Source organism: Ranitomeya variabilis, chromosome 3 (assembly GCF_051348905.1).
Source record: "Ranitomeya variabilis isolate aRanVar5 chromosome 3, aRanVar5.hap1, whole genome shotgun sequence".
In the NCBI taxonomy this organism is placed as follows: Eukaryota; Metazoa; Chordata; class Amphibia; order Anura; family Dendrobatidae; genus Ranitomeya; species Ranitomeya variabilis.
The window spans coordinates 758,942,832-758,964,365 of NC_135234.1; the positions used below are offsets into that span (position 1 = coordinate 758,942,832).

At 45.7% G+C, this 21,534-nt stretch overlaps 1 long non-coding RNA gene across 1 annotated transcript in view; it reads right to left on the reverse strand.

Annotated features, from left to right (window-relative positions):
- LOC143817331 (uncharacterized) overlaps positions 1-21,534 on the reverse strand; it is a 203,083-nt gene that overhangs the window by 168,855 nt on the left and 12,694 nt on the right. The window contains exon 2 of the long non-coding RNA XR_013224116.1: positions 16,127-16,237. This is a non-coding gene — a long non-coding RNA (uncharacterized LOC143817331). The remainder of the gene's footprint in view (positions 1-16,126; positions 16,238-21,534) is intronic.

Here is a 21,534-nt window from a genome sequence, read left to right on the forward strand (position 1 = left end):
AGAGGAACTGACAGGTGACAGCCGCTCCTTCTCTTATACGGAAACAGAGGAACTGACAGGTGACAGCCGCTCCTTCTCTTATAGAGAAACAGAGGAACTGACAGGTGACAGCCGCTCCTTCTCTTATAGAGAAACAGGGGAACTGACAGGTGACAGCCGCTCCTTCTCATATAGGGAAACACAGGAACTGACAGGTGACAGCCGCTCCTTCTCTTATAGAGAAACAGAGGAACTGACAGGTGACAGCCGCTCCTTCTCTTATAGGGAAACACAAAAACTGACAGGTGACAGCCGCTCCTTCTCTTATAGGGAAACAGAGGAACTGACAGGTGACAGCCGCTCCTTCTCTTATAGAGAAACAGAGAAACTGACAGGTGACAGCCGCTCCTTCTCTTATAGAGAAACAGAGGAACTGACAGGTGACAGCCGCTCCTTCTCTTATAGGGAAACACAGAAACTGACAGGTGACAGCCGCTCCTTCTCTTATAGGGAAACAGGGGAACTGACAGGTGACAGCCGCTCCTTCTCTTATAGGGAAACAGGGGAACTGACAGGTGACAGCCGCTCCTTCTCTTATAGAGAAACACAGGAACTGACAGGTGACAGCCGCTCCTTCTCTTATAGAGAAACAGAGGAACTGACAGGTGACAGCCGCTCCTTCTCTTATAGAGAAAGAGAGGAACTGACAGGTGACAGCCGCTCCTTCTCTTATAGAGAAACAGAGGAACTGACAGGTGACAGCCGCTCCTTCTCTTATAGGGAAACAGGGGAACTGACAGGTGACAGCCACTCCTTCTCTTATAGGGAAACAGAGAAACTGACAGGTGACAGCTGCTCCTTCTCTTATAGGGAAACAGGGGAACTGACAGGTGACAGCCACTCCTTCTCTTATAGGGAAACAGGGGAACTGACAGGTGACAGCCGCTCCTTCTCTTATAGAGAAAGAGAGGAACTGACAGGTGACAGCCGCTCCTTCTCTTATAGAGAAACAGAGGAACTGACAGGTGACAGCCGCTCCTTCTCTTATAGGGAAACAGGGGAACTGACAGGTGACAGCCACTCCTTCTCTTATAGGGAAACAGAGAAACTGACAGGTGACAGCTGCTCCTTCTCTTATAAGGAAACACAGGAACTGACAGGTGACAGCCGCTCCTTCTCTTATAGAGAAACAGAGGAACTGACAGGTGACAGCCGCTCCTTCTCTTATAGGGAAACAGGGGAACTGACAGGTGACAGCCACTCCTTCTCTTATAGGGAAACAGAGAAACTGACAGGTGACAGCCGCTCCTTCTCTTATAAGGAAACACAGGAACTGACAGGTGACAGCCGCTCCTTCTCTTATAGAGAAACAGAGGAACTGACAGGTGACAGCCGCTCCTTCTCTTATAGAGAAACAGAGGAACTGACAGGTGACAGCCGCTCCTTCTCTTATAGGGAAACAGAGGAACTGACAGGTGACAGCCGCTCCTTCTCTTATAGGGAAACAGAGGAACTGACAGGTGACAGCCGCTCCTTCTCTTATAGGGAAACAGGGGAACTGACAGGTGACAGCCGCTCCTTCTCTTATAGAGAAACAGAGGAACTGACAGGTGACAGCCGCTCCTTCTCTTATAGGGAAACAGAGGAACTGACAGGTGACAGCTGCTCCTTCTCTTATAGAGAAACAGAGAAACTGACAGGTGACAGCCGCTCCTTCTCTTATAGGGAAACAGGGGAACTGACAGGTGACAGCCGCTCCTTCTCTTATAGAGAAACAGAGGAACTGACAGGTGACAGCCGCTCCTTCTCTTATAGGGAAACAGAGAAACTGACAGGTGACAGCCGCTCCTTCTCTTATAGGGAAACAGAGGAACTGACAGGTGACAGCCGCTCCTTCTCTTATAAGGAAACAGAGGAACTGACAGGTGACAGCCGCTCCTTCTCTTATAGGGAAACACAGGAACTGACAGGTGACAGCCGCTCCTTCTCTTATAGAGAAACACAGGAACTGACAGGTGACAGCCGCTCCTTCTCTTATAAGGAAACACAGGAACTGACAGCTGACAGCCGCTCCTTCTCTTATAGGGAAACAGAGGAACTGACAGGTGACAGCCGCTCCTTCTCTTATAGGGAAACACAGGAACTGACAGGTGACAGCCGCTCCTTCTCTTATAGGGAAACACAGGAACTGACAGGTGACAGCGGCTCCTTCTCTTATAAGGAAACACAGGAACTGACAGGTGACAGCCGCTCCTTCTCTTATAGAGAAACAGAGGAACTGACAGGTGACAGCCGCTCCTTCTCTTATAGAGAAACAGGGGAACTGACAGGTGACAGCCGCTCCTTCTCTTATAGGGAAACACAGGAACTGACAGGTGACAGCCGCTCCTTCTCTTATAGAGAAACAGAGGAACTGACAGGTGACAGCCGCTCTTTCTCTTATAGGGAATCAGACTGACAGGTGACAGCCGCTCCTTCTCTTATAGAGAAACAGAGGAACTGACAGGTGACAGCCGCTCCTTCTCTTATAGGGAATCAGACTGACAGGTGACAGCCGCTCCTTCTCTTATAGAGAAACAGTGGAACTGACAGGTGACAGCCGCTCCTTCTCTTATAGGGAATCAGACTGACAGGTGACAGCCGCTCCTTCTCTTATAGAGAAACAGAGGAACTGACAGGTGACAGCCGCTCCTTCTCTTATAGGGAAACAGAGGAACTGACAGGTGACAGCCGCTCCTTCTCTAATAGGGAAACACAGGAACTGACAGGTGACAGCCGCTCCTTCTCTTATAGGGAAACAGAGGAACTGACAGGTGACAGCCGCTCCTTCTCTTATAGGGAAACAGAGGAACTGACAGGCGACAGCCGCTCCTTCTCTTATAGAGAAACAGTGGATCTGACAGGTGACAGCCGCTCCTTCTCTTATAGAGAAACACAGGAACTGACAGGTGACAGCCGCTCCTTCTCTTATAGGGAAACACAGGAACTGACAGGTGACAGCCGCTCCTTCTCTTATAGGGAATCAGACTGACAGGTGACAGCCGCTCCTTCTCTTATAGAGAAACAGAGAAACTGACAGGTGACAGCCGCTCCTTCTCTTATAGAGAAACAGAGGAACTGACAGGTGACAGCCGCTCCTTCTCTTATAGGGAAACAGTGGAACTGACAGGTGACAGCCGCTCCTTCTCTTATAGGGAAACAGAGGAACTGACAGGTGAAAGCCGCTCCTTCTCTTATAGAGAAACAGAGGAACTGACAGGTGACAGCCGCTCCTTCTCTTATAGGGAAACAGAGGAACTAACAGGTGACAGCCGCTCCTTCTCTTATAGAGAAACAGAGGAACTGACAGGTGACAGCCGCTCCTTCTCTTATAGGGAAACAGAGAAACTGACAGGTGACAGCCGCTCCTTCTCTTATAGGGAAACAGAGGAACTGACAGGTGACAGCTGCTCCTTCTCTAATAGGGAAACAGAGGAACTGACAGGTGACAGCCGCTCCTTCTCTTATAGAGAAACAGAGGAACTGACAGGTGACAGCCGCTCCTTCTCTTATAGGGAAACAGAGGAACTGACAGGTGACAGCCGCTCCTTCTCTTATAGGGAAACAGGGGAACTGACAGGTGACAGCCGCTCCTTCTCTTATAGAGAAACAGAGGAACTGACAGGTGACAGCCGCTCCTTCTCTTATAGGGAAACAGAGGAACTGACAGGTGACAGCCGCTCCTTCTCTTATAGAGAAACAGAGGAACTGAGTGGTGACAGCTACTTCTATTATTCAATGAATTAGCCCCAAATATTGTTCCATACAGTATAATGAGCCCCATATATTGTTCTATACAGTATTATGGGCACCACATAGTCCTCCGTACAGTATTATGGGCACCACATAGTTTCCATACAGTATAATGAGCCCCATATATAGCTCCATACAGTATATAATAGGCCCCATATTTTGCTCCTTACAGAATAATGTGAGTCACCCGCCAGGGCCGTGGGGTACCCGGTACCAGGTCCGGTGTTCACAGGGGGATGTCACGGTGGCGACCCCATCCGTGGCCCTGGGCGCCCATGTAAAAGAGAAAATTGATTAAAGTTTATGTTCGTGACGCCACCTGTGGTATTCGGTCAGTGGGGACCGACGCTGCTTTAAGGGGTCCTCTGGGGTGATGTTATGGCAGCTAGATGGTATACTTTCCCACAGGTGAAGTATGTTCCCAGGGCTCCCGGTGTGTAGCTGGAAGATGGTGAATGGTAAAAACAGCTAACATAGAAAAACTCAAAAAAACACAACATGAAGAGCAGACTCACCACAACCTTGTCAGATGACATAGTATTAGCAGGCGGGTCATCCAGCACTATATATATACATGCAACACACAAGGAACAACATAAAGAGGCCCTGCCGCACCCTGCAAAAAAGATGATAAAAAGTGCAAAAAGATGAGAAATTAAATAATGTGTATATAATACATTATATGAGGTATTAGTTACAATTTTGGCCAAAATGGATAAGCTTGCAATCCAACGTCAAAATTGTAACTAATACCTCATCTAATGTATTATATACATTATTTCATTTTTCATCTTTTTTGGCAGAATGATCCATAGGAAAGGAGACTTTAACCCCTTTCTGACATATGACGTACTATCCCGTCGAGGTGGGGTGGGCCCGTATGCCCACCGACGGGATAGTACGTCATATGCGATCGGCCGCTCTCATGGGGGGAGCGCGGCCGATCACGGACGGGTGTCAGCTGACTATCGCAGCTGACATCCGGCACTATGTGCCAGGAGCGGTCACGGACCACCCCCGGCACACTGCAATCAAACATGATCGCAGTGTTCCGGCGGTATAGGGAAGCATCGCGCAGGGAGGGGGCTCCCTGCGTGCTTCCCTGAGACCCCCGGAGCAACGCGATGTGATCACGTTGCTCCGAGGGTCTCTCACCTCCTCCTCCCTGCAGGCCCCGGATCCAAAATGGCCGCGGTGCTGCTTCCGGGTCCTGCAGGCTTACAGATCGCTTCTCTGACACAGTGCACAGCAAAGTGTCAAATCAGCGATCTTACACTATGACATGATGCGCCCCCCCCCCCCGGGGCAATGTTATAGTGTAAAAAAGTATATACATTCACGTGTAAAAAAAATTATTTTTTTTTTTAAATATATATATATATCTATATACATATATATTGTTCCCGCGTCCGTAATGACCCGACCTATAAAACTGTCCCACTAGTTAACCCCTTCAGTGAACACCGTAAAAAAAATTTTAAAAAAAGGCATAAACAACGCTTTATTATCATACCGCCAATCAAAAAGTGGAATAACACGCGATCAAAAAGACGGATATAAATAACCATGGTACCAGTGAAAACGTCATCTTGTCCCACAAAAAACAAGCCGCCATACAGCATCATCAGCGAAAAAATATAAAGTTATAGTCCTCAGAATAAAGCGATGCACAAATAATTATTTTTTCTATAAAATAGTTTTTATCGCATAAAAACACCAAAACATAAAAAAATGATATAAATGAGGTATCGCTGTAATCGTACTGACCCGAAGAATAAAACTGCTTTATCCATTTTACCAAACGCGGAACCGTATAAATACGTAATTCTGCCTCAGAAAAATCAGAATAAAAAGCGATCAAAAAATGTCACATGCCCGAAAATGTTACCAATAAAAACGTCACCTCGTCCCGCAAAAAACAAGACCTCACATGACTCTGTGGACCAAAATATGGAAAAATTATAGCTCTCAAAATGTGGTAACGCAAAAAATATTTTTTGCAATAAAAAGCGTCTTTTAGTGTGTGACAGCTGCCAATCATAAAAATCCGCTAAAAAAACCCGCTATAAAAGTAAATCAAACCCCCCTTCATCACCCCCTTAGTTAGGGAAAAATAAAAAAAATGTATGTATTTCCATTTTCCCATTAGGGCTAGGGTTAGGGCTAGGGTTAGCGTTAGGGCTAGGGTTAGGGTTAGGATTAGGGCTAGGGTTAGGGTTAGGGTTGGGGCTAGGGTTAAGGCTACAGTTAGGGTTGGGACTAAAGTTAGGGTTTGGGTTGGGGCTAAAGTTAGGGTTAGTGTTTGGATTACATTTACGGTTGGGAATAGGGTTGGGATTAGGGGTGTGTCAGGGTTAGGGGTGTGGTTACCATTGGGATTAGGGTTAGGGGTGTGTTTGGATTAGGGTTTCAGTTATAATTGGGGGGTTTCCACTGTTTAGGCACATCAGTGGCTCTCCAAACGAAACATGGTGTCCCATCTCAATTCGTCAATTTTGCATTGAAAAGTCAAATGGCGCTCCTTCGCTTCCGAGCTCTGCCTGTTGTGAACTCTGTTTTCAGGCTCCCTCTTGTGGTCACAGGTGGTATTGTGTGACTTTTGTTTTGGGCTCCCCCTGGTGGCTTTGTTTGTTATCCTGCGTGTCTGTGGCTGGATCAGCTGCCTCGTTATTCACCAGGGAGGCTCCTATTTAGCTCTGCTTCACTTCCACTTGTTGCCGGCTGTCAATGTATTCAGTGCTATTCTGATTACTGCTGATTATCTCGTTTTCTGCCTCTTCAGGATAAGCTAAGTTCTGTTTGAATATTTTTTGCTCATCTGCCTGCAGTATGATTTCTGTGTATGATGAGTCTAGTCCAGCTTGCTAACATGTGATTTCTTTTTGCTGGTAAGCTCTGGGGTACGGAGTTGCTTCCCCCGCACCGTTAGTTGGTGCGGGGGCTCGAGCAATCTCTGCGTGGATATTTTGAATAGGGTTTTTATTTGACCGCACAGTTTCCTTCCTATTTTCTGCTATCTAGTATTAGCGGGCCTCATTTGCTAAATCTAATTTCATCTCTGCGTTTGTGCTTTCCCCTTAACTCACCGTTAATATTTGTGGGGGGCTATTCTATATCTTTGGGGTCATTTCACTGAGGCAAGTGAGGACTTTCGTTCCCTCTACGAATAGTCAGTTTCTCAGGCCGTGAAGAGACGTCTAGGATTTTCAGGTAACGTTCCACGGCTGCCTATAGTTGTGTGCAGATAGGATCAGGTTGCGGTCAATTCAGTTACCACTTCCCCAGAGTTTGTAGTCGGTTTAGTTACTTAGCTAGTCCTACTTGCGATCCTTGCCACTAGGATCATAACAGTACAGCCGGCTGGTAAAGTGTTAATTGCATGGCAGAAGCAGGAGAAAAGAAGCCTTGAGAATTTTTTTTTTTTTTTTTTTTGCCGTGTGTCTAGCTGCTGTGTGTCTAGCTTCTCTCCTCCTCTTAATCTTGGTGTGGCTCTGAGTTCAGCTGCCGACATGGATATTCAGAGTTTGGCCTCCAGTGTGGATCATCTTGCTGCAAAGGTACAAAGTATTCAGGATTTTGTTGTTCACAGTCCTATGTCAGAGCCTAGAATACCTATTCCGGAGTTGTTTTCTGGAGATAGATCTAGGTTCCTGAATTTTAAGAACAATTGTAAATTGTTTCTTTCTTTGAAACCTCGTTCCTCTGGTGATTCCGTTCAGCAAGTTAAGATTATCATTTCCTTTTTGCGTGGTGACCCTCAAGATTGGGCCTTCGCATTGGCGCCAGGGGATCCGGCATTGCTCAGTGTTGATGCGTTTTTTCTGGCCCTTGGATTGCTTTATGAGGAACCTAATCTTGAGAACCAGGCTGAAAAAGCGTTGTTGGCCCTCTCTCAGGGGCAAGATGAAGCAGAGGTGTACTGCCATAAATTTCGGAAATGGTCGGTGCTTACTCAGTGGAATGAGTGTGCCCTGGCTGCAAATTTCAGAAAAGGTCTTTCTGAGGCCATTAAGAATGTCATGGTGGGGTTCCCTACGCCTGCAGGTCTGAATGAGTCAATGACTCTGGCCATTCAGATTGATCGGCGTTTGCGGGAGCGCAAACCTGCGCACTATTTGGCGGTGTCTTCTGAACAGACACCTGAGTCTATGCAATGTGATAGAATTCTGACCAGAAGTGAACGGCAAAATTATAGACGGCAAAATGGGTTGTGCTTTTACTGTGGTGACTCAGCTCATGTTATCTCAGCATGCTCTAAGCGCAAAAAAAAGGTTGATAAATCTGTCACCATTGGTACTTTACAGCCTAAGTTCATTTTGTCTGTTACCCTGATTTGTTCCTTGTCATCTTACCCGGTTATGGCTTTTGTAGATTCAGGGGCTGCCCTGAGTCTGATGGACTTGTCATTTGCCAGGCGCTGTGGTTTTGTTTTGGAGCCTTTAAAATTCCCTATTCCACTAAGGGGAATTGATGCTACGCCATTGGCTACGAATAAACCTCAGTACTGGACACAAGTGACCATGTGCATGACTCCTGTTCATCAGGAGGTGATTCGCTTTCTTGTGCTGCATAATTTGCATGATGTTGTCGTGTTGGGTCTGCCATGGTTGCAGACTCATAATCCAGTCCTGGATTGGAAAGCAATGTCTGTGTCAAGTTGGGGTTGTCAGGGAATTCATGGCGACGCTCCTGTGGTGTCAATTGCTTCATCCACTCCTTCTGAAGTCCCTGCGTTTTTGTCAGACTACCAGGATGTATTTGATGAGCCCAAACTCAGTTCTCTACCTCCTCATAGGGATTGTGATTGTGCTATAAATTTGATTCCTGGTAGTAAGTTTCCTAAGGGACGACTTTTCAATTTGTCAGTGCCGGAGCATGCTGCCATGCGGAGTTATATAAAGGAGTCTTTAGAGAAGGGACTTATTCGCTCCTCCTCCTCCCCTCTTGGTGCGGGGTTCTTTTTTGTGGCTAAGAAGGATGGTTCTCTGAGACCTTGTATTGATTATCGCCTTCTAAATAAAATCACGGTCAAATTTCAGTATCCTTTGTTTGCCATTGTTATCTGATCTGTTTGCTCGCATTAAGGGGTCTAGTTGGTTCACCAAGATAGATCTTCGTGGTGCGTATAACCTTGTGCGTATTAAGCAGGGTGATGAATGGAAAACTGCATTTAATACGCCCGAAGGCCATTTTGAGTACTTGGTGATGCCTTTTGGACTTTCTAACGCTCCTTCTGTCTTTCATTCTTTTATGCACGACATCTTCCGCGAATATCTGGATAAATTTATGATTGTGTATCTGGATGATATTCTGTTTTTTTCTGATGATTGGGAGTCCCATGTTAAGCAGGTCAGGATGGTGTTTCAGGTCCTGCGTGCCAATGCTTTATTTGTGAAGGGCTCAAAATGTCTTTTTGGAGTCCAGAAGGTTTCTTTTTTGGGTTTCATTTTTTCTCCTTCTACTATTGAGATGGACCCAGTCAAGGTTCAGGCTATTCATGACTGGACGCAGCCTACATCTGTTAAGAGTCTTCAGAAGTTCTTGGGTTTTGCTAATTTTTACCGTCGCTTCATCGCTAATTTTTCTGGTGTTGTTAAGCCTTTGACGGATTTGACCAAGAAAGGTTCTGATGTTACTAACTGGTCTCCTGCGGCTGTGGAGGCCTTTCGGGAGCTGAAGTGCCGGTTTTCTTCGGCTCCGGTCTTGTCAGCCAGATGTCTCTCTTCCTTTCCAGGTCGAGGTTGATGCTTCCGAGATTGGAGCGGGGCTGTTTTGTCGCAGAGAAGCGCCGATGGCTCTGTGATGAAGCCATGTGCTTTCTTTTCAAGAAAGTTTTCGCCTGCCGAGCGGAATTATGATGTCGGTAATCGGGAGTTGTTGGCTATGAAGTGGGCATTTGAGGAGTGGCGACATTGGCTCGAGGGAGCTAAGCATCGTGTGGTGGTCTTGACTGATCACAAGAATCTGATTTATCTCGAGTCGGCCAAGCGGCTGAATCCCAGACAGGCTCGTTGGTCGTTGTTTTTCTCTCGTTTTGATTTCGTGGTCTCTTACCTGCCTGGTTCGAAGAATGTAAAGGCTGATGCTCTTTCTAGGAGTTTTGTGCCTGACTCTCCTGGAGATTCAGAGCCGGCTGGTATTCTCAGAGAAGGGGTGATTTTGTCTGCCATCTCCCCAGATTTGCGACGAGTGCTGCAGGAGTTTCAGGCCGATAGACCTGACCGTTGTCCACCGGAGAGACTGTTTGTCCCGGATAGATGGACCAGCAGAGTTATTTCCGAGGTTCATTCTTCGGTGTTGGCGGGCCATCCTGGAATATTTGGTACCAGAGATTTGGTGGCCAGGTCCTTTTGGTGGCCTTCCTTGTCGCGGGATGTGCGTTCCTTTGTGCAGTCTTGTGGAATTTGTGCTCGGGCTAAGCCTTGCTGTTCTCGTGCCAGTGGTTTGCTGTTACCTTTGCCTGTCCCGAAGAGGCTTTGGACGCACATTTCCATGGATTTTATTTCGGATCTCCCTGTCTCTCAGAGAATGTCTGTCATCTGGGTGGTGTGTGATCGTTTTTCTAAGATGGTCCATTTGGTGCCCTTGCCTAAGTTGCCTTCCACCTCCGAGTTGGTTCCGCTGTTTTTTCAAAATGTGGTTCGTTTGCATGGGATCCCTGAAAATATTGTTTCCGACAGAGGATCCCAGTTTGTGTCTAGATTTTGGCGGACCTTTTGCGCTAAGATGGGCATTGATTTGTCTTTTTCGTCGGCCTTCCATCCTCAGACGAATGGCCAAACCGAACAAACTAATCAGACCTTGGAAACCTATTTGAGATGTTTTGTTTCTGCTGATCAGGACGACTGGGTGACTTTTTTGCCATTGGCCGAGTTTGCCCTTAATAATCGGGCTAGTTCTGCTACTTTGGTTTCTCCTTTTTTTGTAATTCGGGGTTTCATCCTCGTTTTTCCTCGGGTCAGGTGGAGCCTTCTGACTGTCCTGGAGTGGATGTTGTGGTGGATAGGTTGCATCAGATTTGGAATCATGTTATGGACAATTTGAAGCTGTCACAAGAGAAGGCTCAGCGCTTTGCCAACCGCCGTCGCTGTGTGGGTCCCCGACTTCGCGTTGGGGACTTGGTGTGGTTGTCTTCTCGATTTGTTCCTATGAAGGTCTCCTCTCCTAAGTTCAAGCCTCGGTTTATCGGTCCTTATAAGATTTTGGAAGTCCTTAACCCTGTGTCATTTCGTTTGGACCTCCCAGCATCGTTTGCTATTCATAATGTGTTTCATCGGTCGTTGTTGCGGAGGTATGTGGTGCCTGTGGGTCCTCCGGTTGAGCCTCCTGCCCCTGTGCTGGTTGAGGGAGAATTGGAATACGTGGTGGAGAAGATCTTGGATTCTCGTATTTCTAGACGGAGGCTTCAGTATTTGGTTAAATGGAAGGGCTATGGTCAGGAGGATAATTCCTGGGTTGTCGCCTCTGATGTTCATGCGGCCGATTTGGTTCGTGCCTTCCATGTGGCTCACCCCGATCGCCCTGGGGGTTTTGATGAGGGTTCGGTGACCCCTCCTCAAGGGGGGGGTACTGTTGTGAACTCTGTTTTCAGGCTCCCTCTTGTGGTCACAGGTGGTATTGTGTGACTTTTGTTTTGGGCTCCCCCTGGTGGCTTTGTTTGTTATCCTGCGGGTCTTTGGCTGATCAGCTGCCTCGTTATTCACTTGGGAGTTTCCTATTTAGCTCTGTTTCACTTCCACTTGTTGCCGGCTGTCAATGTACTCAGTGCTATTCTGATTACTCCTGATTATCTTCGGTTTCAGTCTCTTCAGGAGAAGCTAAGTTCTGTTTAATTATTTTTTGCTCATCAGTCTGCAATATGATTTCTGTGTATGATGAGTTTAGTCCAGCTTGCTAATATGTGATTTCTTCTGCTGGTTTGCTCTGGGGTACAGAGTTGCTTCCCCCGCACCGTTAGTTGGTGCGGGGGCTCGAGCAATCTCTGCGTGGATATTTTGAATAGGGTTTTTTATTGACCGCACAGTTTCCTTCCTATTTTCTGCTATCTAGTATTAGCAGGCCTCATTTGCTAAATCTAATTTCATCTCTGCGTTTGTGCTTTCCCCTTAACTCACCGTTAATATTTGTGGGGGGCTATTCTATATCTTTGGGGTCATTTCACTGAGGCAAGTGAGGACTTTCGTTCCCTCTAGGAATAGTCAGTTTCTCAGGCCGTGAAGAGACGTCTAGGATTTTCAGGTAACGTTCCACGGCTGCCTATAGTTGTTTGCGGATAGGATCAGGTTGCGGTCAATTCAGTTACCACTTCCCCAGAGTTTGTAGTCGGTTTAGTTACTTAGCCAGTCCTACTTGCGATCCTTGCCACTAGGATCATAACATCTGCCATGCGCCCAAACAGTGGTTTACCCCCACATATGGGGTATCGGCGTACTCAGGACAAATTGTACAACAACTTTTGGGGTCCATTTTCTCCTGTTACCCTTGGTAAAATAAAACAAATTGGAGCTGGAGTAAATTTTTTGTGAAAAAAAAGTTAAATGTTCATTTTTATTTAAACATTCCAAAAATTCCTGTGAAACACCTGAAGGGTTATAAACTTCTTGAATATGGTTTTGAGCACCTTGAGGGGTGCAGTTTTTAGAATGGTGTCACACTTGGGTATTTTCTATCATATAGACCCCTCAAAATGACTTCAAATGTGATGTGGTCCCTAAAAAAAAATGGTGTTGTAAAAATTAGAAATTGCTGGTCAACTTTTAACTCTTATAACTCCCTAACAAAAAAAAAAAATTGTTTCCAAAATTGTGCTGATGTAAATTAGACATGTGGGAAATGTTACTTATTAAGTATTTTGTGTGACATATCTCTGTGATTTAAGGGCATGCAAATTCAAAGTTGGAAAATTGTGAAATTTTCAAAATTTTCGCCAAATTTCCATTGTTTTCACAAATAAACGCAAGTTATATCGAATAAATTTTACCACTATCATGAAGTACAATATGTCACGAGAAAACAATGTCAGAATCGCCAAGATCCGTTGAAGCATTTTAGAGTTATAACCTCATAAAGGGACAGTGGTCAGAATTGTAAAAATTGGCCCGGTCATTAAAGTGCAAACCACCCTTGGGGGTGAAGGGGTTAAAGGGGTTTTTTCAATTAACAAAAGTTCATTTTAATCAACAGATCTTGGAATAATAATAACTTCCACAATTGGATGTGTATAAATAAAATGTTCCTGTGCTGAGATAATCTTATAAATGTCCCCTGCTGTGTACTGTGTAATGCCTGTGTCTGACCGTACAGGAACATGGTCTGATCGTACCACATCTCCTGGGCAGGGGAGGCTCCGGGTTTCACACCAAAGTTAATGTGCGTCCAGTTGTGGAAACGGAATCTTAATACAAGTAAGTACATATATATATAAAGACAAAATACAAGAATACAACTGTATTTATATATAAAAACCCCATTGTACTTTGGGTGTAAAATGAAGCATAATGCCAGTAAGCAGCTGCGCGAGCCGCTTCATTCCTTACGTAAATATAAATAATAGATTTAATAGTGACACTAAATGTCACGTAATAGAAAAGTTATTACAGGCTGCAGATATAAAGCAGCATTGTAATGTGCCACATAATATACTTTACCTTCTTTATAAATAACCTAAAGGAAAAAAAATAAAAAATACCGAGACACATCTTATTTCTATCCGTACAACATGGAGAGGAAATTAATCCTGATGCTGGAAATCTTGAGCCCAACATCTGCTGAGTTATGACGCCCCGGCAAACTCATTCCTATGCACATCCTCGGGTCACCCGCTATACACGGCGCATACTTTACAGCTCCTGTCAACTTTCAATACGTCATCCATCAAAGTGGCGCGCCGCTCTGTAGATACACGAGCCATATATTCCTTTTAGATTCACGCGTAGGTGCCCGTAAATAAGACGCTTGACGCGTAGGACAATCTATTCATTGCCACTGACTCCACAAATGAGACGTCAGGGTAAGGAAAGAAATGAATTGGCGTCTCCAGTGTAGGAGGACCGTCAGTGGCCGAGACTGCTCTACTAGACCGCTCCCTACCGGCAGCCATTCCAGCAAGCCACGTTTTATGGAAATACTGACATTTTCTGGGGCAGTTTTTTCTTTTTTTTACGTTGAAGCACATTTTTTGTGGCTTTTTTTTTTAACGTTTGTGTACATTTTGGTAGCTCTTGTTTACATTGATGCACATTTTGGTATCTTACTCTGGATCACATTTTCGTGGCTCTTTTTTATGCCAAAGAACTTTTTGGAGGCTATTTTTTATGTTGATGCACATTTTGATGGCTTTTTCTTCTTCTTTTTACATTGGAACACATTTTGGTGGCTCCTTTTTACGTTCCAGCACATTTTGGCAGCTCCTTTTTACATTCCAGAACATTTTGGTGGCTCCTTTTTACGTTCCAGCACATTTTGGTGCCTCCTTTTTACGTTGGAACACATTTTGGTGGCTCATTTTTACGATGAAGCACATTTTGGTGGCTCCTTTTTACATTACAGCACATTTGGTGGCTCCTTTTTACGTTGGAGCACATTTTGGTGGCTCCTTTTTACATTGGAGCACATTTTGGTGGCACATTTTTATGTTGCAGCACATTTTGGTGGCTCCTTTTTACATTGGACCACATTTTGATGGCTTCTTTTTATGTTGCTGCACATTTTCGTGGCTCTCTTTTTATGTTGGTTCACAGTTTGGTGGCTCTTTTTTCTTTTGCACTCTCCAAAATTGAAATTGCAACACCAAGAAGGAAAAGTTGTGGAATTTTGGAAATCACAGGATGGAAATGTTGCTGATCTGAAAATGATGAAAAAAAATGGAAATATATTTTTCAAAACATCTGGATTTCTTCAGTCTGGTGTATGAGCCGCTTCCAGCCTCAGCTGCTATCATTGAGGTTATTAATGGTCGTCTGAGGAATGTTATGCACTTAGGCAAATCATCAATATCCGCTGCTGGCAGCTCCTGTGTGATCACCGACCAATGGGAGTGCCAGTGTCCCATCCCCTGATGACGCCGCACATGCGGTGAAACATGTTGGGGGGGACGAGTGCTATAATATTACTTGTCCTATTCGGCTGTATAAGTGATGACACCTCGGGGTGTCATCAACTAAATTAATATAGAAGGCTATCTAAAAAACAATAAGTAGGGACAACATTTTACCAATACCCTGAATGCATTTTAAAATAAAATGCATAAAAGTTAAGTTTATGGCTTGTTAGGGAGGGATTTCTATATGGGGTTCTCCCCTTTTTGTCAATAATGAATACGGTATATTCCTCCCAGGCCATTTCTTTCCCCTTGTTTTGTCATTTGGCACCAGGCACCTTTGACGACTTCTATTGCTTGGCTTCTTTGGCGTTCTAACTTGCCGGGTGCCAGAAATCGTCGTAGAAGGCCAAGTGAAGACTGCACTGTTGATCGGACTTCCTCCCCAAAAATTATGTAGGCACAGACAGTACTGCCTCCTTGTCTCTGCCAATAATGTAAGCAAAGACAGTACTGCCTTCCTGACTTTCTCAATGAATAATGTAGGCTTAGTCATTATTGCCTCCTTGTCTGTCCTTATAAAACTTTCAAACATCTCCTTGTGCTCAACGACAGATGTTTACGGGAAGATGCAATAGTCCTACTGCAATTTGCAGTCTCCTTCCGTGCCCTTTTTTTTTGCACCAACTCTGGGGCACATTTTTTTCCAGGCTACAAAAGGACGGCTGAATCAGTACTTAGTCTCCCTAATAAAACGATTCCTTAGGAGCAAACTTTGCTTTGGGTGCACACACGGTTGGAAAAACACCAGTAGTGGTGGTGTGTGTCTCGCAGGTCAACGTGCACGGATTTCTTTTAGTTTTGCACTCAAGTGGTTGGTGCGTACTGGACCTAGAGTCTTTCCTCCATGGGTCTAAACTGTGTCAAAAGAGCGCACAACTATAAGTATATGGGCAACATGTTGGGGCTAGCAGTATGGCCCCACTCATTGCACCACCATGGAGCAGCGCCTATACGCCACCCAATTGATGATATTATTGCAGAATTTCCAGGCAATGGAGCTTGGAACTAAGGGAACACCCTTTGAACTGGCTCGTGAGACCTCAGTCAATGTCTCCAATTTGGCATCCATAGCTAAGAGGCTGTGCCATAAATGTCAGGCCAAATAAAGTATCACCCCCCCAGGGGCAGAATCTCACACAGGCACTTCTATTTCTAATGATTGGATCGGGTTTGGACCCACAGTGACAGGACACTGAAAACAGATCTTATACTTGTCAACCTTTGGAATTGTATCAGAAAAAGAAACAGCCTTACCGACAGCCTTATGTCCTTCAACTTTGGGAAGTGATTGTGTGGGAGACATTGAGCATGTCGCATGTCGCCAAAAAAGTAGCATAACACGACTTCTTCTCACACCTCTCAATTCTGAAATAAATAGAGGGACACTCATTTTTTTACAGTTAAACCATGCCCAATTACCCCATTCGCCCCGCAGTTCTATTTGAGCACCCACACAACATAAGCGCTCCTAGTGAAGCCCCTTAGTATTCGCATGCAGTGCAATATCCATAACACCCAAACAATGCCCTTCACACAGTATGATTCCCACCACTCACACATACCTTGATGCCCTCAGATTACCCCCTTACACACAGTATGATGCCTCAAATGTGCCACCTTCCTACCCCTAGTGTACTGTCCACACATGATACCAAACAGTGCCCCACAGCGTATGATACACTCGCAGTGTTCCCACACAGTACGGTGGCCTGACAATGCCCCCTCCCTAACTGCAGTATTGTGCACACACGTGATGCTCCACAGTATCACCACCACATATCATAATACACCCACAGTGCCCCCACCGCACAGAATGCCCAGAATATGCTCACACAGTAGGATTAGGATGCCCCACAGTGCCCCCTCCACATACCATAATACACCCACAGTGCCCCTCCACACAGGATGCCCTCACTATGATCACACACACAGTAGGATGCCCCACAGTGCCCCTCCACATACCATAATACACCCACAGTGCCCCTCCACACAGAATGCCCAGACTATGCTCACACAGTAGGATTAGGATGCCCCACAGTGCCCCCACCACATATCATGATACACCCACAGTGCCCCTCCACACAGAATGCCCTGACTATACTCACACACAGTAGGATGCCCCACAGTGCCCCCACCACATACCATAATACACCCACAGTGCCCCTCCACACAGAATGCCCAGACTATGCTCACACAGTAGGATTAGGATGCCCCACAGTGCCCCCACCACATATCATGATACACCCACAGTGCCCCTCCACACAGAATGCCCTGACTATACTCACACACAGTAGGATGCCCCACAGTGCCCCTCCACACAGGATACCCTGACTATACTCACACACAGTAGGATGCCCCACAGTGCCCCCACCACATACCATAATACAGCCACAGTGCCCCTCCACACAGAATGCCCTGACTATACTCACACACACAGTAGGATGCTCCACAGTGCCCCCACCCATACCTCCCAACTTTTGAAGATGGGAAAGAGGGACACATTTTAGGCCACACCTCTGACCACACCCATTCATAACTAGCCACACCCATATCCACGTCCCAACCACACCCATTAAGCACTGCTGATCACACTGTTTCATAAAGAATTATAAACAAAAAAATATAGCCACACAGTGCTCCATACTGTATAATGACCGCACATGATGCTCCATACTGTATAATGACCACACATGATGCTCCATACTGTATGACCCCACATGATGCTCCATACTGTATAATGGCCTCACATGATGCTCCATACAGTATAATGACCGCACATAATGCTCCATACTGTATAATGGCCACACATGATGCTCCATACTGTATAATGACCACATATGATGCTCCATACAGTATATTGGCCGCACATGATACTTCGTACCGTATAATGGCCACACATAGCTACTCCTACACATGCGGCTGCGCTCCGTACACACGCGCTCCACTCCATACACCTCGTACACACGCGGCTCCGCTCCGTACACCTCATACACATTTAGCTCCACTCCATACAACTCATACACATTTAGCTCCGCTCCATACACCTCATACACACACGACTCCGCTCCGTACATCTCATACACACGGCTCCGCTCCGTACACATACACACACGGCTCCGCTCCATACACCTCATACACATTCAGCTCCGCTCAGTACACCTTTTGCCTTTTGAAAAGATTTTTTTATAATTTTTTCTATTTTTTCTCTGGCGCCCCCTTAGGGTCGGCGCCCTAGGCGGCCGCCTAGTTCGCCTATACGTTCGGGCCAGCCCTGCCAATCAGCGCCATAGGGGTTAATCAGGTGAGGTGACATGCCGATCACCCCACCTACTGTGACGGCTGTGATTGGTGCGACGTCACACAGCACCAATCACAGCCTGTCACATGCTTTTTTTTTTTTTTACTTTACTGTCATGTCGCTGTGATTGGCTGGTCATAATTGACCAGCCAATCACAGCGATCGCTGCTGCGGGGGGGTGGTGCAGCCCCCCGGGGCTACGTGCAGAGATGGTCTGCTGTCAGGGACAGCAACCATCGGAACCCGATCGCCGCGCGATGCCACGTGGTGACCGGAAAATGGCGGCGCCGTACTAGTACTGCGGTTGGCACAAATGCAGTGCCCGCAGCGCAGTACTAGTATGGCGCATGGCATGAAGGGGTTAAAGATAGGTACGCGGGATGCATGTAGAAGTATGCAAAAGTAGGCGGGGCTTAACAGAGGACATATGCAGCCCAACGCAAAGCCCCGAACGCTAATGGGAACTTAGCCTAACACATACATGCAGGAGTATACTGACACATACAGGGGCTTCTCACTAAATTAGAAAATCATCAAAAAGTTAATTTATTTCAGTTGTTCAATACAAAAAGTGTAACTCATATTTTATAGTCATTACAAACAGAGTGATCTATTTCAAGTGTTTCTTTCTGACCATAACCACATAGAGAATCTATGGAGTATTGTCAAAAGGAAGATGAGAGACACCAGACCCAACAATGCAGACGAGCTGAAGGCTGCTATCAAAGCAACCTGGGCGTCCATAACCCCTCAGCAGTGCCACAGATTGATCGCCTCCATGCCACGCCGCATTGATGCAAAAGGAGCCCCGACCAAGTATTGAGGCATTTACTGAACATACATTTCAGTCGGCCAACATTTTGGATTTTAAAATAATTTTTCAAGCCGTTGTTATAAAGTATTCTAATTTACTGAGATAATGACTTTTGGGTTTTCATTGGCTATAAGCCTTAATGTTGATGATTAACAGAAATAAACACTTGAAATAGATCACTCTGTGTGTATGACTCTCTAATATATGAGATTCATGTTTTCTATTGAAGAACTGAAATAAATTAACTTTTTCATGATATTCTAATTTAGTGAGAAGCTCCTGTAAGTAACTGACTGTACTGTAGTTTCATCCATCAGACACTAGATGGCGCAGTGGTTACCAGTGATGTCAGGGGTCCTGCAGCCTCTAGTCAGCAATAGCAGCAGTAAACTTTGCCAGGTGCGGTGGCGTGCGCCTGTAATCCCAGCAACTAGGGAGGCTGAGGCTACTTTCACACTAGCGTTTTTTGCAATCCGTCGCAATGCGTCGTTTGGCCGAAAAAACACATCCTGCAAAAGTGCTTGCAGGATGCGTTTTTTCCCCATAGACTAACATTAAGCGACGTATTGCGACGGATTGACACACGTCGCAACCATCGTGCGACGGTTGCGCCGTGTTGTGGCGGACCGTCGGCACAAAAAAACGCTACATGTAACGTTTTTTGCCGCCGACGGTCCGCTTTTTCCGACCGCGCATGCGTGGCCGGAACTCCGCCCCCACCTCCCCGCATTTCCCTGCACCTCACAATGGGGCGGCGGATGTGCTGGAAAAATGCATCTGCTGCACCTGTTGTGCGGCGCAGAGAACGCTAGCGTCGGTGACCTCGGCCGGACGCACTGCGACGGGCCGGGCCCGACGCTAGTGTGAAAGTAGCCTTAGTCTGGTGGATCGCTTGAGTCCAAGAGTTCGAGGCTGGCTGGCACTGGGCTATGGCAATTGGGTGTCTGCACTAAGTTGAGCAATTAATATGGTGGCTGCTGCTGTGGGGTCTCAGAGCTACCAGGATATGAATGAGGGGTAAACCGGCCCAAGATGGAAAGGGAGCACGGTTAAACCCACAAGCCGATCAGTAGTGAGACTACGCCAGTGTATAACAGCGTGACACAGACTTTTTATGCGCACAGATAATATTCATTTTATCAGGGAATGGTGTATTGTCTAAATCAGATTTTTTTGGTCAATGTTTTTTTTTCAAATGTTTTTGTTCCCCATATAACAATCTGTGTTAAAAATAAAAAGTAGTAATATATATTATTACTTTTCAGAATATTTTCCCAGGCTCGAGTTCACATGAGTTCATCCAGCAGAGGGCGCATCACCGCGACTCGAGGTAACTACAGGACATTCCCCTGCATTCCATTCATTCACCAAGTTTTACAGACAGGAGCACAGCTGCATTAGCAGAGCTCCTGGGTGTAAAATGATTTAACCCCTTCAGATGGATTTACAGTGTGGGACAAGACTGAACGACGGAAGGTATGGAATATTGTTGTTTGTTTTTTTAACTTTATTTCAGGTGACAAGGGTCTTCAGGTGGATTGAGAGTATAATAAAATATTACAACAACCTGTGTCTTTATTTCATTAAAATACTTTGTAATCATGTGTGTGTGTTTTATTAACCATTTCGTACTATTTGATTAATAATGGATAGGTGTCATAATTGACGCCTCTCCATTATTAATCTGGCTTAATGTCACCTTACAATAGCAAGGTGACATTAACCCTTCATTACCCCATATCCCACCGCTACATGGGAGTGGGAAGAGAATGGCCAAGTGCCAGAATAGGCGCATCTTCCAGATGTGCCTTTTCTGGGGTGGCTGGGGGCAGATGTTTGTAGCCAGGGGGGGCCAATAACCATGGACCCTCTCCTGGCTATTAATATCTGCCCTCAGTCACTGGCTTTAAGACTCTGGCGGAGAAAATTGAAAGGGAGCCCACGCCAATTTTTTCCTGGATTTAACACTTGAATTTAATAGCTAGAGACCCCAAATTTTACACACAGACACTTGTTACATTAGTAAAGAGGAATATGTAATAAAAGAAGGGATATGAGATGGTTTACTGTATGTAACCATGTCTCAGGTCCTGTCGGGTTTGTGAAGGAGAGACCAAAGCCGGCAATTGAATTACCGGCTTTTCTGCTATCTAGCCCTATATGAAATATAAATATATATATATGTGTCTGTATATATCTACCTATTCTATGTGTGCACTTTTATTCTACCTATTCTATTCTATTCTGTCAGTGTGATTTTACTGTACACCGCACTGAATTACCGGCTTTTCACTAACAACGCTGCGTATTTCTCGCAGGTCACACTGCTGGTCTGTGTGTAATCCGTATTTTTCTCGCCCCCATAGACTTTCATTGGCGGATTTTTTGCGCAATACGGTGACAAACGCAGCATGCTGCGATTTTCTATGGCCGTACAGGACCGTATAATACGGATCAGTAAAATACGGCAGATAGGAGCTGGGCCATAGAGAATCATTCTGCCGTGTGCAATCCGTATTTTCTGCGTCTCTCATACGTCCGTAAAACTCA